Here is a 6,788-nt window from a genome sequence, read left to right on the forward strand (position 1 = left end):
GATCTGCCCGCCTCAGCCTCCCAAAATGCTGGGATTACAGGTGTGAGCCACAGCACCAGGCCAACCATCTAAAGTTTTTAGTCATTCTATGCTATGCCTTCAACTGTTGATATTTTTGTTTTTATTTTTTTTCCATAGCATGTTTGTTTGTTTGTTTCCATAGCATGTTTGTTTGTTTGTTTTTTCCATAGCATGTTTGTTCTGGGATACATGTGCAGAACCTGCAGGTTCATTACATAGGTATACATGTGCCATAGTGGTTTGCTGCACCTATCAACCCATCATCTAGGTTTTAAGCTCTGCATGCATTAGGTATTTGTGTTAATGCTCTCCCTCCCCTGTCCCCTACCCCCGGACAGGCCCTGGTGTCTGATGTTCCCCTCCCTGTGTCCATGTGTTCTCATTGTTCAGCTTCCACTTATGAGTGAGAACATGCAGTGTTTGCTTTTCTGTTCCTGTGTTAGTTTGCTGAGGATGATGGTTTCCAGCTTCATCCATGTCCTTACAAAGGACATGAACTCATTCTTTTTTATGGCTGCATAGTATTCCATGTATATATGTGCCACACTTTCTTTATGCAGTCTATCATTGATGGACATTTCGATTGGTTCCAAGTCTTTGCTATTGTAAATAGTGCTGCAGTAAACATACGTGTGCATGTGTCTTTATAATAGAATGATTTATAATCCTTTGGGTATATACCCAGTAATGGGATGGCTGGGTCAAATGGTATTTCTGGTTCTAGATCCTTGAGGAATTGCCACACTGTCTTCCACAATGGTTGAACTAATTTACACTCCCACCAACAGTGTAAAAGCGTTCCTATTTCTCTGCATCCTCGCCAGCATCTGTTGTTTCCAGACTTTTTAATGATCGCCATTCTAACTGGAGTGAGATGGTATCTCATTGTGGTTTTGATTTGCATTTCTCTAATGACCAGTGACAATGTGCTTTTTTTCATGTTTCTTGGCTGCATAAAAGTAAACAGTTTTTTAACTTTAATTTAATTTTTTTTTTTTTTGACATGGAGTCTTGCTCTGTCACCCAGGCTGGAGTGCAGTGGCATGATCTGGGCTCACTGCAAGCTCCGCCTCCTGGGTTCACGCCATTCTCTTGCCTCAGCCTCCTGAGTAGCTGGGACTACAGGCGCCTGCAACCATGCCTGGTTAATTTTTTGTATTTTTAGTAGAGACGGAGTTTCACCATGTTAGCCAGGATGGTCTCAATCTCCTGACCCTGTGATCCGCCTGCCTCGGCCTCCCAAAGTGCTGGGATTACAGGCATGAGCCACCGCGCCTGGCTATTTTTTTACTTTTTAATAATAGTCATTCTGACTGATGTTAGATGGTATTTCATTGTGGTTTTGATTTGCATTTCTCTAATGATCAGTGATGTGGGGCTTTTTTTCATATACTTGCTGGCCACATGTATGTCTTCTTTAGAAAAGTGTCTGTTCATGTCCTTTGCCTACTTTTTAATGGAGTTTTTTGTTTTTTTCTTGTAAATTTGTTTAAGTTCTTTATAGATGTTGGATATTAGACGTTTGTCAGATGCATAGATTGCAAAAGTTTTCTCCCATTCTGTATGTTGTCTTGTTTATTAAACAGTTTTACATCCGTGGAGTATATGAAGGAACTGAGCAATGAGCTTTAGATACATGACTTTATCAGCTTTGTAAGATGCTGAATATAAAGAAATGATTTTTAGTATGTAAATAGAAGAAATGGATGATGAAGAAAAGCAAGCTATTTAAATTCCACAATTGCCTACTATTTAAAAGGCACTAGCTTGGTGGTACACGGTACTTACAAAATTGTATAAGTCATGGATCTGACTTGATTGTCTCCTAGGGGAGATGCCATCCACACCACAAATTATTAACACACAGTAGATATGCCACAGAAGAGTGACAAAAATTTGACTCCTCATTCCAAAGTCAAAAGATTACAAGATCTCATTTGGGGGCAGGAATCAAGAAAAAATTCTGGGAAGAGCTTTCATTTGAGATGTTCAGGCCATGATATAGACATTTTAGCATAAGGAATAAGTCATAGGTAGCATGAAGCAGGGAATTAGGGAATGCCCAGGGAATGCTGAGGAGGACCTTTTGGTTTGCCCAGAGAATTGTGCTCCTAGAAGGCAGAGATCAAGACAGAAAAGTAAGTTGTAATCACTTTTGAAGGACTTTGGATTCCATAGGATTTGAATTTGGACAAAATAGTACAGGGAGTTGTTGAAAGTTTTTGGGAAAAGCCTATCAGAGTGAGAAAAATTATTCCAGAAACAATATCCATTCTGTAGCACAGCTGAGAGAGCTCAGACGTGGGGAAAGTCAGAAGCTGTTATCACAGTAACTCTAGTTGAAAGATAATGAGAGTCTAAATTGGGCTAGTGGCAGTGGAAAATGAAAAAAACCACAAAGGTTTTATACAAGGAGAACCTATAGGACTTGACAACTCGTTGTGGAATAAGAGAGATTGAGGAATTTTAAAAAGTGGATTTCAAACTTGGGTGGATAAAAAATGGTGGTACCAACAATAGTGACATAAAAAATGAGAAAGTGGGGCTCTTTTGGTGGGTTTGGTTAGGTATCTTTGGAATTTGGGTGCTCCAATAACATCTAAAAACTTATAAAAACTTAGAAAGAGTAGTTGAGGGGAGATATACTGAGGGGGTTGAGAATCTGTTGAAGCACAACAGAGTGTGAGTCCCCTCCAGAAAGAATTTTGGGTTCTATTTAAGAAATATTGAATGAGTTCCTAATAGTGCCAGGGACTGTGCCGGGCATAGTAAGGAAAACAAATATACAAAACAGATCCCTTAAAAAGTTCAGCATCTAGTAAGTTTCTCATTCTGCTTCTATCACTTATTTGCTGTATAACCTAGGGAAATTAACAGTTCGGGATTGTTCATTTTGCTTCTATTCTGGGAATATTGCCGTGTACACGCTTAACCACTTAGGTGGTGGTGATAGATTTGCCAGGTGTAAAATTTTTTAGCATCATGGGGGAGCTCATGGGAAATGTTATTATGAACAGTCATAAGGGCTAGTGGAGGCAAGGAATTAGGTGATAGCCAAAATCCCAGTCAGAGTGGAGGAGCACAACACATGGGAAACATTTAGAGAAGTCTCTGAGGTTAGAACCAAAGCCAAAGCCTTCCACTAGTGCGTCACTTTCCGACAGTGCAAGCCAGCAGTGGCCTTGAAGCACCCCCATGCTGAGCTTAAGCACTGGATCCAGAAGCCAGAGGAATAACATAGACATTTCTAAAAAGGAACCCTGTATAGTAGAGGACAGTAGAGAAGTGTGAAAATTGCAGGTATCTTCACACTGTGCTGGTGTTTAGTCATTCAATTGATACTTATTGAGTACTTACTGTGTGCTCAGGGCTACTTTCTGAGTGTACAATAGTGAGCAAAGCAGACATGTTCCTGCCTCAGTTTATTTGCATTGTGATAAAGGAACACCTGAGGCTAATTTATTGAAGAAGCATGATGCCAGCATCTGCTTCCTGTAAGGACCTCAAACTGCTTCTACTCATGGTGGAAGGCAAAGGGGAGCCCATGTGTCGTATGATAAGAGACGGAGAAAGAGCGGGGAGAGAAGGTGTCAGGCTCTTTTTTAACAATCAAATCTCCTGGTAACTAACAGACTGAGAACACACTCATTACCATGAGGACAGCACAAGGCTTTTCGTGAAAGATCAGCCTCCATGACCCAAACACCTCCCACTAGGGCTCACCTTCAACATTGGGGCTCAAAATTTCAACATGAGATTTGGAGGCAACAAATATTCAAACTATATTGGTCCCTGATTCATGAAGTTTGTAGGCTAGTGAGGAAGACCGCTATTAATCAAATTTTTACTTGACTGTAATAGGTGCTATGAAAAAGAAGGATACAGTTCAGCGAGAACCTCTAAAAGGAGGGTTTTCATTTAGATTGAAGTATCCAAAGAGCTGCTCCAAGTGAATTATGTTTGAGCAAACAGGGGATGGAGGTGGCCTTCAACAAAGTCCTTTATTGAAGTGAGAGATGAGGGGTGGACCGCCAGACAGATCTATTCCTATTCCTGGTCACTAGAGCATCCAATTATAGAATCCTGAAGGAATAAAATATCAAAAGGTCCAAAAACACCAAAGGTGAACCCAGAGACCTAAATACAGAGAGAACAGGAAATTATTCAAAGTCTAGTCATGCTTATTACAGAGGCTCTAGCGCATAGTGGTAAAAACCAGAGTCTGGTATCAAACCAAAACTGAAGTCTGGCATTAAACCCCATGTGACTTGGACAAATTAGTAACTCTGTGTAAGCCTCAGTTTCCCCCTCTGTAAGGTAGAAATAATAAGAGTCACATGCCCCTGTGACTGTTAAGAGAATTAAATAAAATAATTCATCAAACTTATAGCACAATTTCTTACACTATCCTTTAATAAATGTTAGGTGTTATCATCATCTTGGATAAGGATTTTTTACTGAGGTATACAGTGATCCAGATATCATAAAATTCACTCTTTTAAAATGTGCAGTTTGGTGCATTCAGTACATTCACAAAGTTGTACAACCATCACTATCTAATTCCAGAACATTTTTATCAGCTCAAAAATAAGCCTCATATCCATTAGACACTTCCCTTCCCCTTTCCCTCCATCCCCTGGCAAACACTAACCTACTTTCTGTCTCTATGGATTTGTCTATTTCAGACATGTCATATAAGTGCAATCATATAATATATGGCCTTTTGTGTCTACTGAGCATAGTGTTTTCAAGGTTCATTCCTGTTGTATCATGTATTCATACTTCTTTCCTTTTTATGGCTGAATGATATTCCATTGTATAGATATAATGTATACATTATTAGTATACAAGTTTTTGTGTGAACATATGTTTCCAATTCTCTTGGGTATATATCCAGAAGTGGAATTGCAGGATTGAATGGTAACTGTTTAACTTTAGGGGGAAGTGCCAAACTGTTTCCCAAAGCCGTTGCATCATTTTACATTCCCACAAGCAAAGCACGAGTATCCCAATTTTTCCACACCCTCACCAACACTTGTTATTGTCTGTCTTTTTTATTTTAGCTATCCTGGTGAGTATGAAGTGGTATCTGGTTGTGGGTTTGATTTGCATTTCCCTAGTGACTAATGATATTTATTGAGCATCTTTTTCTTGTGCTTATTGGCCATTTATCTACCTTCTTAGAAGAAATGTCTATCCACACATTTGCCCATTGTTTAATTGGGTTATTTGTTCTTTTATTGTTGAGTTGGATACGGATGTTATTTAAAAATTTTTGGACACACTAAGGAAACTGCATTTCCAGAGAGAGACACACCATGCAGGACTGAAAATGGTTAGTCTAAGGGGATTCATGACAGATTTCAAAAACCATGATGAACAGAATGGCCCCAGAGAATTTCCAGCCAGACCCTTTCATCAACAGGAATGATTCCAACATGAAGGTGATACCACCACAGGATCCAGCTAGTCCCAGTTTCAGTCTGTCATCCAAGCTGGAGTACAGTAGCATGGTCTCCACTCACTGCAGCCTCAACCTCCCAGGTTCAAGTGATCTTCCCACCTCAGCCTCCCGAGTAGCTGGGACTACAACAATATGGAGAAGGCATCAAGAACGTACTTCATTCACCCACCAACAGTATGAAGAGCTAGAAGCTCTGTTTAGCCAGACTATGTTCCCAGATAGAAATCTTCAGGAGAAACTAGCTTTGCAACTCAACCTACTGGAGTCAACAGGTAAAGGCTTGGTTCAGGAACTGGCAATTCAGATTGAAGCAGCAGCAGCAGCAGCAGCAGCAATCAAACCAGATCCTTTCATCCAAGAAGAATGTGCCCACCTCCCCTAGAACATCCCCAAGTCCTTATGCTTTTTCTCCTGTGGTTTCAGATTTCTACAGCTCCCTTTCTCCTCAGCCCTTAGACCCTTCCAATTCGGCCTGGAACTCCACCTTCACTGAGAGTCCCACAGGTGACTTCCAAATGCAAGATACTCAATGGGAGAGGCTGGTGGCCTCAGTTCCTGCTTTGTACTCTGATGCCTGTGACATATCCCAAATCATAGAACTGTACAATCTTCCTGATGAGAATGAGATATCCAGCTCTTCTTTCCACTGTCTGTATCAGTATCTCTCACCCACAAGGTACCAGGTAGGAGGACAGGGTTCCTCTCTGAGCACCTTTGCTGGTCCAGCTGTAGGCCTATCTCCCACACAAACCTGGCCCAGTATGACAAGCCAAAGCTTTGAAGCCTACAGTCTAACAGACAGCCTGGAATTCCAGAAGACCTCCAATATGGTAGACTTTGGATTTCTCTGACCAGAGTACTAATAAATATGGACCATTTAGAAAAGAGGTCTTCTTGCCTCTTGTACATGACTTTTTTTTCCTTTGTCTCATTTTAACGCAAACATCTGGGGCTGTGTCTCTGATTTCCATGGAAATGTTGCAAAAAGATTTTTCCAAGTAGAGCTGGGCACTATGCAATCAGCCCCACAATTCTTCCTGAGAAGCCTTCCTAGTCCCTTACATGGCCAATGAGACTCCAAAATTCCCTTCCCAAAATTATCCTGGATTTTCTAAAAGTAGAACAGTGGTTTTGGGAGTTATCCACTTTATTTTTAAAAAACTAGGTCTCTCTCTGTCACCCAGGCTGGAATGCAGTGGAACAATCATGGCTCACCAGAGCCTTGACCTCCTGGGCTCAGGTGATTCTCCCACCTCAGCCTCCTGAGTAGCTGGGACTACAGGTGCCCGCCACCACACTCGAC

The 6,788-nt window shown here is 41.0% G+C and overlaps 1 pseudogene; it reads left to right on the forward strand.

The window, feature by feature from the left end:
- The first annotated feature begins 5,261 nt into the window (after positions 1-5,261).
- Positions 5,262-6,336, forward strand: LOC100612382 (arginine-fifty homeobox-like; annotated as a pseudogene).
- The last annotated feature ends 452 nt before the right edge of the window (positions 6,337-6,788 follow it).

This window comes from Pan troglodytes, chromosome 4 (genome assembly GCF_028858775.2).
Source record: "Pan troglodytes isolate AG18354 chromosome 4, NHGRI_mPanTro3-v2.0_pri, whole genome shotgun sequence".
NCBI lineage: Eukaryota > Metazoa > Chordata > Mammalia > Primates > Hominidae > Pan > Pan troglodytes.